The 11346-nt window shown below is 42.5% G+C and overlaps 1 protein-coding gene across 10 annotated transcripts in view; it reads right to left on the bottom strand.

Moving 5' to 3' along the window:
• sox5 (SRY-box transcription factor 5) overlaps nucleotides 1–11346 on the bottom strand; it is a 396739-nt gene that overhangs the window by 273469 nt on the left and 111924 nt on the right. The window contains exon 4 of one of the 10 annotated variants that reach the window (XM_063072337.1): nucleotides 2369–2460. The exons of the other annotated variants lie outside the window; for them this stretch is intronic. The gene's annotated coding sequence lies outside the window, so the exon portion shown is untranslated. The remainder of the gene's footprint in view (nucleotides 1–2368; nucleotides 2461–11346) is intronic. 10 annotated transcript variants of the gene reach the window in all.

Genomic DNA, 11346 nt, shown 5'->3' with positions numbered 1-11346 from the left:
CTTGGTCAGTGGGGCTACGGTTACCATTGCCAACACAGATAAAAGCTTTCATTGTGCTTTGACGGCATTCTCCAGGGCAACTCAAATACCAAAAAGTAAATAAATCTGCACAAGCGCGCGCACATACCCACTAGCACACATATACACAAGCTCACTCAACATATATACACGTGCATGCACTTATATTATCCAGCTCACGCACTCTGTATGCTAAGACTAAAGTACATTTAACATTTTCCCAGTAAATCTACAACAGTGGAAACAATCAGACGTTTAAACCGTTCCTGGGACCTTTAACTCTGCTACATATAGAACACAGATTTTATTTGTTTTACAGCTGAGAGATTGTTCGGGTTAGTATTACACTCTGGAAACTCTCATTCCCTACCGCAGGTAAAATGAAATGTTAATGTACCTATTACTGGCTCTATCGGTTCTATACATTCACGGGGACCGGTGATTGACAAACTTAACAGACCAAAGCGACTCAAATCTTAAATTCAGCGGTGGAAAGGCTACGCACACTGACTTATTGTATTTAAATTCGATCGCGAGAAAAAATAACAGGAACTCGGCCGAATACCAAGATAAACTCTTTCCTCTGCATTTAGGCGGCACTGGGGGTGGTGGGGGGGGGCGGGGGGACACCTCACCCAGTGCAGGTAGGAGGAAGGGCAGACAATGGCTTCATTGAGTTTCCCCAGCTGTGTATGTGCGATGCCCATTTGTGGCTGCAAGTGTAAAGGTATTAATGGAAAGTAAATTTGTACTTTTTTTTGGATGCAGTTCTTAAAACAAAATACGAATGGAAACGAATCCATCCTTATTTCACTGACAATGCAATTAGGTTGATCCCTTCGATTAAACCCGTTATGCACAGCACAACAATCTAATCGAAATATCCCGTGCCATCTGGCGTCGTGACTCCTCCGCATGTCTCCCACATGTTCTGGGGTGGATTGCAGTCTGGAAACGAGATGGTTAAGGCCACCTAGACAGCCTGTCAAGGAATATTTGTTGGGCTTCAGATGGCGAGAGAAACGGCGAAGCAAAGGATAAAAAGTTGGTTAAAAAAAACTAAAATCGAACCATGAAAAGTTACTTTCAACGCAAGTCAGTCAGTGGACTGGCAAGTCCTGGAGATTCAGACACTGAATGAAGCGTGTCTTTAGTTTAAAATGAAAGTTAGTCGTCATATTTAAAATAATCCTACTGTAAAGGTTTCAACCTTAATGAGGCACATCAAAATATAGGACTCTTGCTTTTAATAAAGACTACAAGGTGTCCAAATCCACAGTATATTATTTCATTAAGAGCTTTTCTTTCAGAAGGGATTTGGGAGTAAAAAAACTGCTAGCTTTGTGCAGCAAGGTCACGACCTTTGACAGCGCTCAGGCTATTTTCTTTCATCTTCCCATTCCCTCCAGAGCCTAACTTGCAGTGAAATTGCACCCGGTAAACCCGGCAGACAGAATTCAGCATTGTTGTAGAGGCCACGTTTTTTTCTAAACAAAACAGATTTGAACTGAGCCAAGGAAACAAAAATGTATTGTTCTTCACAGATGGAAGCGAGGGTTGCCAAGGTAACCAGATTAATCTCCTTTTTCTACTCCTTCCTCTCTTGTAGTGTGGTAATCTGTGTGTTCCTTTCAAAAAGGCAGGCTCAAAGCCCGTGCTCTAACTAGGTTCCTAATTAGCTGCAATTTACAATGAAGACAACATGATGAGATAATAGAAATTTGCAAAATAATGACATACCTCAGCAAAATATTCCTCCTCCCAAGATTCATTTTTGTACAAAAAACAATAAGGAGGGCCCTTCTAAAGCAGAGCTTGCAAATGGTGGTCTATTATGTGGCACAGAAGTTTATTGTTCTGTTCTTGTCCCTCCAATCAACAGCCTATTGTTTGACATCTTAAATAAAAATTACTCAAATACAGGACCACATAATGATCTCAGTTCTACTTATGTATACAGAGTAGTCAAAAATGTATCAGCACCGAATCCTGTACCCTGACTCCTGATAGAGTAGTGGACCTGAAAGGTAATTTACAATACAATGAACGTGGAAAGTAGCATTATTTCTGGCCTAATCACGCGTCTTCCACAGATTGAGGCTTGGAAGTACTTAGTAATGAAGGACAGCTAAACAGGGTTGCTAATGAAATATGATGTAGTGCATTTGTTTTCATCTGGTTAACGCAAATTAACCAGCCTTTAGAGTGTTAGACAACATTTTTCTCTTTTATCACATCAAACAGCACCACTGGGGGATGGTAAAATAAAGAGGTAGCGTGATGGTGGGGGGGGGGGGGAGGAGGGAGAGGGTTTTTTTAATAAACGACTGAGGCCTCGAAATGCACTGACCTCCAAAGCCATTAGAGGATGTTACTGAACTACAGTGACTGCGCTCGCTGCTCGATCTGCCACAGCCTGGAATTAGCATGTTCACTCACAGCCTTTATTTAAAAGGAAGCAGAAAACAATTAAGTGGAACCTTGGACTAATCTCATCCTGCCCATTTAGCCTTTCCCTCTGTGATGAGCAAAGAAGCCAACATCAGCATGCTATCATTCTGCCTTAATTAAAAAAGACACAAACAGTAGGGCTGTGAATTAGAAATGTAACAACGCATCACCCTGATTAATTCGAAGCTCATGTTGGATTAATAACTGCAACAAAGAACAAAAGGAAATTGTTATGCGAATTGCAACCTCTCAGGCCAGGCAAAGGTCAAATCGAAGGATTTGAATTTCATCCGGACTCACTTAATCAATTCCTTAGAAGGAAGGCCATATGTAGGTTTTGAAAGCTGCCCATTGTAACTTGGTGATCAAACCTGGAAGATTGCACAGTGTTAATTTCTAACAGATTTTTTTTACCTAAGTTCATGTAGAAACTTAATTAGCGCAGATGACGAATGGATAATGGAAGATATTCCCTGCAGACTTTCAACCAAAAATAATGTTTTTAAATAATGAGCTTCCCTGTCCAGGAATGCTTGGGAGCCTTTGATTCTGAAATCGATGGTGGGGGGGGGGGGTGGATTTGAGGGGTTGCTGATGGTGGCGAAAAGGACCGGTTGAAAAGCAGGGACGAAAAAAAGTTTCTCTCTGCTAATTGTGAGAAAGTGCAAGTCAGAAAAGCGGGGAGGAGTTTCCCAGGTAATATCAGAGCTGCGACGTTTGGTTTCCGATAGTTGACAGGAGCAAGCATTTCACCTGAATATTGAGCCACTTCCCGTGAAGGTAGTCAATAAAATTTACTGCTACTAAATGCAGTGCCCACACTCGCACTGAAACCCACCCATCCCGTTTCGAAGGCTCCACTCGGAAGAAGCGCAAGTTGATGAATCCTTATTTCATATTGTCGAAGATTGAATCATATTTTAATTGTTAATTTGATCTGTTTCCCGGTCTCGTGGGATGACATAATTACAATTTAAAATGTAGATTAATTAACATTATCCATCTTCTTCCCTGGCTTTAATTGATCTGCGCTGTTCGTTTTTATTTTAGTTTTGTTCCTGTTCAGAAAATTCAAAAGAATCGTCGCTGTTTTCCAGGGCTGGAAGACGGGGGCATCCTCGAAGGCTACGGCCAGTCTATCTTCAGAACAACGTCAGAAAACAAAGGAAGGTTATTACTTAAAATCTGCCCAGTCCCTTCTCGGTGGATGCATCTGGCGTCCACGTGTGCGAAGCGCTAATGAAGAGTTTCCTGAGTGAACTGGGTTCCGACTGATGTTCCAGCTCTCCCATGTAGCTTCGGAAAACAAATGCTTCCTTTTATTTTGCGGAACAATTCCAGCATTCCCACCAGCCCGGGGAAACGCAGCCCCGTAGCGGGAGTTGGGGCGTGGGGCGGGTGGGGACAGAGATTCTTTATGTACTAAAATTCCCCGACAGATAGAGATCGGAGACGTGACAAGTGCTAACAAGGGAAACAGTTAGCATTTTTGCCTCTTAGCATGACAATAAGTATCTCCACAAAGTCAATACGATTGTAAGGCCTAACGTTTGATAAACTTGCTTAGGACGTAACACAGAGCAAATCAACCCAGACCAGCACCGATTACTCTTCTAGCGGGATTACAGAAAAGGTATAGCGCGAAAGGAGGCCATGCGGCCCGTCTCCGCTGGAGAAATACTGTACAGCGTTCCCAATCCAGCCCCCATAGCTTTGTTGGGAGTACAGTATATCCAGTTCCCCTATGAGCCCTATAACTGGGAGAACTTCGATTACTCCTCTCCAACCTGCATTCCAGATGCTAACCATCCACTGCATATATTTTTAAAAAACCCTCGCGTTGCTTTTGCTTCTTTGACCAATCATATCCATCCCTTCTCTAGTTTTCGCACTCTCCACCAATGAGAACAGTCTCTGTGCCCCCGCTCTCTGCACGCCGAGAAGATCTGACTGTTCTGAGATACCATCGAATGTTACCCTGTAGTGCATACTGTAATCAAGCAAGTCATTACGGAGTGAGTTATAACGCTCCCGACTAAAGGAAGAAGTCGGATTAATTCGACCTGATTGGGAGGTATAAGGGTTTGCGGAATCCGGAGCACCGAAACTCAGCGGTTCCAGCGGCATCTGTGAGATGACATAAATCGTCGACGTTTCGGGTGGAACCCCGATATCAGGATTGAGACGCAGAGGTTCGGCTCGAGACGTGGACTATTCTTTTCTCCTCACGGATGCTGCTCGACCTGCTGGTGGATTGTTGCAAACTTTTATGGAACTGGTTTCAAATGTATCTTGCAGTTGCTAATCAAGAGTGATTTAGTTTGAAAGTTCGAGGAATCACTCACAATTTCTCACATTTAATGCTGCCACGGGACAGTTAAACAGGATGGCCAGCTTGAGAACGTTGTAAGTATGAAGTGCCATCAGCTGCCAACCTTCCCATTGTTCCTTCGGCAGCATGTTGAGCAATGATGTGGGTTTGAACCTTAAGATTTTAAAATCATTACCGTGACAACGGGCAAAGTAGAGCAGAGTGCTTTGCAATTTACGACTTGTCAGAATTAAAAAAAGCAACGTGTGAATAGCATTTCAAATTGATTGCAAAGGGATTGACTGAACTCTCAAAGTCAATTGCATGGGCCCTGCTCTTTACAAGTTGCTGGAGTCACTTAAGAGTAACTACAACTTCTTAGCCCACCAATCATCAGCTCGCTGGTTTGTGGCTCTAGCTAACTTTGATCCTCAGACAGCAATAACAAGCAAACAGTCACGAGAACTGCGATTTGCCTTACAATTGAGCTGGCGTGAATGACACCCGATGGAACAAGATTCTGATGCGGTTATGATATCAAGGAAAACAAAGATTTTCTTTGATAGAACACCATTAGAATCCGTTTTAACGTCTGCTGCGGGATGGGGGACATTTTCCGTGCAGTGTATCTGTCTCCCGCCCAATGAAATGTCACCCCCTTTGAAAAATAGGGAATGCAGTAACCAATTGTGAAGAGCAAGAGGCACAGGAGCCTGCAGATTCCCCCATCTGGAACAAAACGGAAGGTGCTGGGGGAACTTAGCTGGATGGGCAACAGTTGAGACTTTTCATCTCGATTGACAGACCGCAAGACATAGGAACAGAATTAGGCCATGTGGCCCGTCGAGTCTCCTGCGCCATTCCTCCCTTCTCCCGTAACTTTTGACACCTTCACTAATCAAGAACCTATCAACGCTTGTGACAAATATACCCAATGACTTCGCCTCCACAGCCCTCTGTGCCATAGGTTCAGCAACCCCAGTCTATAGACTTAACTCTTCATCCGTTCTAAAGGGGTGAGGTAAATAACCTGTATAAAAAGGTGGAGGGAAGAGCTGGAGCAAAAGCTGGTAGGCCATAGGTGGACTTAGGTGTGGAGGGACGATAGGCAGATGTGCGAGGAGAGAGTGGAAGGCTCCACCTCTTCCCTCACTGGCTATCTTCCCTCTATCTTTCAGTCCAAATGGAGGGTCTCCACCTGAACTATGGTGTGTTTATTTTGCACTGTTTCTTTCTTGTATATACAATTATGGATAAAGGTTATTTATGAAATATAAAATAAATCTACTTGACTGGCTGAATTTCCCGGCAGATAGAGCGTTGCTGTGGATGGCAAGATGCCATACAGTACAATGGTCTAATGGTATGTCCTGGTGACACTGGGTAAACATTAGAACAGCATTGACATACAAGATGTGTTTTTTTAGGCCTTAGTGTTGCCAATGGTGCCTCCCTTCCACCCAACAATCGCGTTGACCCCTACCATCAGGCAGGAGGTACCAGAGCATTAGGACAAGAACTGTCAGGACGGGAAACAGTTTCTTGTCCCAGGCCATGAGACTACTGAACTTCCTGCATCACCAAGGTTTCACAGCATATGAAATGCCAGTAGCATTATACTGTTTACTTTTTTCTTTGTGTTGTAAATAAATGCACCTTATTAATTTATTTGTAGTAATATTACTTCATGTGTTGTGTGTGAGTACAAGTATATGTACTGTGTTGTGCACCTTGGTCCAGAGGAACGTTGTTTCATTTGGCAGTATACATGAATACAGTTGAAATAACAACAAACTTGGACTTTTTCATATATGTTGGGAAGCTGTCAATGCTAATCATTCCAGAAACTCGAGCGTAAAACAGTCAAGACTTTAGTGCAGGACTGAGGAATTTTGCCAGAGGTGTCCCTATCACATGATAGGCAAGTATTTTTTTACACGGGGGTGGAGTGCATCTGGAATATGCTGCTGTACAATCTGGTGAACACAAATACCATTGGGGCATTCGAAAACCTCTGAGACAGGCACATGTATGTGTAGGATCTGGAAGGATATGGACATTATGTAGGCTGAAGAGATTGGATTGGTTGGGCATTTGATTCCTAATTTAATTGGTTTGGCACAACGTTGTGGGCCAAAAGCCCTCTTCTCTGTTACGAGTACCTTGAGATGTTAAACCTAGGTTGTCACAGGTGGATGTGAAAGATCCCATTGCAACATTTTAATGAGGTGTTCTTCTGGTTGAAAAATGTCAGACTGATTCAGCTCAGCAGCTCTGTTTAGACTGACCGAGCCCCTTTGATTTGGTTCAGTGTTCTCAATTGCTCCAATTTGGAATTGATTCAGCTCATTAGATCTGATTCCAACTGATCGCAGAATCATTACAACAGGAGACCATTCTACCTATGGCGTCTGATCCATCTCCAATCCAGCCCGCTCTCCGCAGCCCTGCCAATTCTTTCCTTTCAGACACCTATCTAGCTCCATTTTCAGTGCTATCCAGAAACAGACTACCTCCGAGTTATTCATTATGTAATTTTGGTCAATTGGCTTCATTTTATGACCCCAGTTCTTTAACTACCCAACTTCTGAATACTGGCTGCAATCTCTCCCTTGCTATTTTATGATTTTAAATTCCTTTATCAGATCTCCTTGTACCCTCCTCTGATTCAAGAACTACAGTCTGCTCCTAGAGGTGATGTCCTCATCTATGGAATTATAATTGTAAATCCCTTCTGCACCATCCCCAGATCCTTTACATACATCCTGAACTGTGGTACCCAGAACTGCATACAGTACCTCAGAGTTTGGGCCATTGGCTGTATTGATCCCGTGTGCTTGTTTAAACATTTTCCCAACCTCTCCTTCCAATGTTAATGGGATTTTGCCCATATATATTCCCAGATCGTTCTGGTCTGGTTCTCCTTTTAGAATTGTGCACTCTAGCTAATATTGCCTCTTCTCATTCTTCCTATCGTAACTCTTCCTACATCTTGACATTAAAAATTCGTTTGTACCTGTCTCTCAATATCTCCTGGAAGTCTATTAATGTTTCCCTTAAATTTTACAATATTACAAAATTTAGTGTCGCCTACAGATTTGGAAATTGTGCCCTGTATACCTAGTCAGAATTATACACTCTTTAGATTCCCCCTTCTGCCCTGTATCTCTTTTACCAATCAATTTCCCAGCTCTTTACCTCAGCCCTACCTGCTGTTTCACCTATCACCTTGTGTTTCTTCCTCCCCTCCCCCACCTTCTAACTCTGGCACCTCATTTTTTTTCTCCAGTCCTGTTGAAGGGTCTCAGCCCAAAATGTCGACTATACTCTTTTCCCTAGATGTTGCCTGGCCTCCTGAATTCCTCCAGCATTTTGTGTGTGTTGCTCGGTTCCCTATGTTTGTTATAGCTGGGGGTGGTAATGGGGAACAAACTCCCACAACCCTATTAAATGCTCCCAATGGCATGCACCTCAAATAGCCTCTGACAACCAAGTCCAGCTCCTGACCTTCACATGTGGCTAAGCTACTAAGCCCAGCAGAACCATTTCTACTGGCTGGAGAAGGTGAAAAGGTGGGTTAGTAGTGCCTTAAAACCAGTCGCTTCAGGCAGATGGGGCTCGTTAGATGAGGTTGACAGCTCATCTAGGAGATGGAAAACTCTGATCTCAAACCTCCAGAGCCTGCGGCTGTTCCTACCCATGGAGAGCACTTCGGGAGTAAACCAAGGGAAAAATCCGGAGCTGGAGTTCCTAAGGCAGTCCTACATTGAGTTCAATGTTGACTGGCAAGTCCTGCGAAGCTGCCGGTATCAAACTGTATCAGTCTCTGTTGTTCCTATGGGTTCATCAGATGCATGGAGAGGGGGAGCTTGTGGTATGGGCACCAGCTTGCTCTCCAGATTGTATTGCCCAGGCTTGCATATCTAGACAGCTAGAATACAGTATTCATGATTAACTCTGACCAATGGTGGTCCTCACTCACATCACCCTCAGTGGCCATTTTGTTATGGACCTAATAGAGTGGCCACTGGGTTCATGGTTCGTGGTCTTCTGCTGCTGTAGCCTATCCACTTCGAGGTTTGATGTGTTGTGCATTCAGAGATGCTCTTCTGCACAACTCTGTTGTAATGCGTGGTTATTCGAGCTACTGTCACCTTCGTTTCAGTTTGAACCAGTCTGGTTCAAATTGGTCAGAGTCTCCTCTGACCAATCTCATTAAAAGAGCACTTTTGCCCACAGAACTACTGTTCACTGGATGTTTTCTGTTTTTCACACCATTCTCTTTAAACTCCGGAGACTGTTTCACATGAAAATTCCAGAACAATTTGCGAGAAACTCAAACCACCCCCATCTGGCACCATTAATCATTCCACGGTCAATGTCACTTGGATCACATTTTTTCCTCATTCTGATGTCTGGTCGGCACAACAACTGAACCTCTTGACCATGTCTGCATGCTTTTATGCATTCAGTTGCAGCCACACGACTGGATTTGCATTAATGAGGTGTACAGGTATACCTAAAAAAACTGGCCACTGTGTTTTTTATATATATATAGACACTCCACTTCATGCTGCTTTGCTCTGAATGAACTCAGTTGGATCTAATTTGTATGAACAGACCTCCCCTAGTTACAGTAAACGTTGTATCTGATGCCGTCAAATAGCAGTCCACTGATAGGGGAAACAATAAGGCCAAATGAAACAAAATTGTGGCTCAGGCAATTTGCAGCTAGTCAGAGTTAAATATGGATTTCCAGCAATTGCTTGGAATCACAGGACACTTCCCCAAGAAGTTCAGGAATACAGTTGGAGTTTGAGGATGTGGGCTAGGCAGACTAAGTCAGAGCAAAATGACTTTTCCAGCTTTTATTGATACTTTGGTAAAATAATTCTTCTAACGATTTCAGGTCTTAGTACTCTGACGTTGATCAGCCAAGATAAACACCAGCAAGATCATCTTCAAAAGGCAGTGTCTCAAAAAGCAGCATCCATTATGAAGGACCGTCATCGTCGAAGACATGCCCTCTTCTTGTTCCAGCCATCAGTGAAGAGGTACTGGAGCCCAAAGGCACACACTCAATATGTAAAAACAGCTTCTTCCCCTCCACCACCACACCATCAGATTATTGAATGCTCAGTGAACCCATGAACACTACCTCAATTTTTGCTCTCTTTTTGAACGACACATTATATATACACACACATTCTACATATCTTGTAAGTTATAGTTACTTTATGTATTGCACTGTACTAATGTGGTAAAACAATGAAATTCACTATGTATGTCAATAATAATAAATCTGATTCTGATCCTGAAAGAGGAGCTCAATATCTTGCAGTGAGGGGTTCTGAACTGTGATCTAATCTCAGTGAGGTGCCAGCTTTAAAACTTGTACACATTTGGGGAAAGTTTTTTAAGAGCTTAATAACAAGCAAGCTAGTAAACTCGCACCATTTTGAGGTTGCATGTTTAATGTTCAGCAGCTGAGAAACCAGAGCAAGCCAGAATGCACAGCTGCAGTGTGAATGGGGCTTCAGAGAGAGTTCACGTCAGTCAGGATCTCACATCCAAACAGTAACTCCACTGGAAATGTTTTCAATGGATTTTAATGAAAAGTGCGTTTCAGTTAACTCCAGACCACATTTGTTTTAGGAAAGAAGGAAGATTACACAGGCCGGCACCTTGGATTTGAAAGGGGCTACAGTATGTGCTTGAATTAAATGCGGTCACCGACAAAGCAGGCTGCGATGCTTATATATCTGCAAAGGACAATTGATATTTATATTCATCAATGTATGTAAAGAATGCAAAGACTGGTCAGACAAGATTTTAAATGGGATGTAGTAAAAGACTAAACAAACAGCTTGAAGCCCCAAATCTACTTTCCTTTGTCCCAGTCAAGTAACACCTTCTAATCCTGTCATACAAACTTGCTCGCGGTATCCAAATGAATTAATCCACATGGTCATACAATTTCTTTAGGTTTTATATAATGCCCATAAGCTACTTCTACTCTCAGATTTACCTGCTCGAGGAATGTTCAAACACAATGATATTTAGTCAAAGTAGTAAACTGGACCACACTGCTCTGATTTAGTTGAACCAATTCCATAAATATTGGATTATGCAAATCCTGTATGCTTTGGTCAATTGGTGGATACTTTTAAGTAAAGGCAAGAAAGGACTTGATTTTGCACTCAAATTCAAAGGCTACACAATAAGAATAATAAGACAAACTTGGTTTACAACCATACTGCACAATGTATTCTGTTTACACATGTATGGGTGAATTTAAATATAATGATTCTTTTTGTATTTGTATTTTCATTGTTTAATTGGACATTCATGAAAGAAGTTATTACTAAGATGTCCATTATGTCTGGCACTCCATCTGTTACTAGTTTCAAATGCTTTAAGTAAACAATTTGCTTGAAAGCTTACCTTATGAAAGCTGACTCAATGCACAATGGTGCTATTGATTTGGAGAGTGCTCAGTTAATTTCTAACAATTACAATTAAGTTTTACGTCAAACAACAGCGTGCAGTGTATCAATAGCTGTTGG

Source organism: Mobula hypostoma, chromosome 20 (assembly GCF_963921235.1).
Source record: "Mobula hypostoma chromosome 20, sMobHyp1.1, whole genome shotgun sequence".
NCBI classification, from domain to species: domain Eukaryota; kingdom Metazoa; phylum Chordata; class Chondrichthyes; order Myliobatiformes; family Myliobatidae; genus Mobula; species Mobula hypostoma.
The sequence above is the reverse complement of the archived record's forward strand: the minus strand, read 5'-3'. Positions and strand labels throughout refer to the sequence as shown.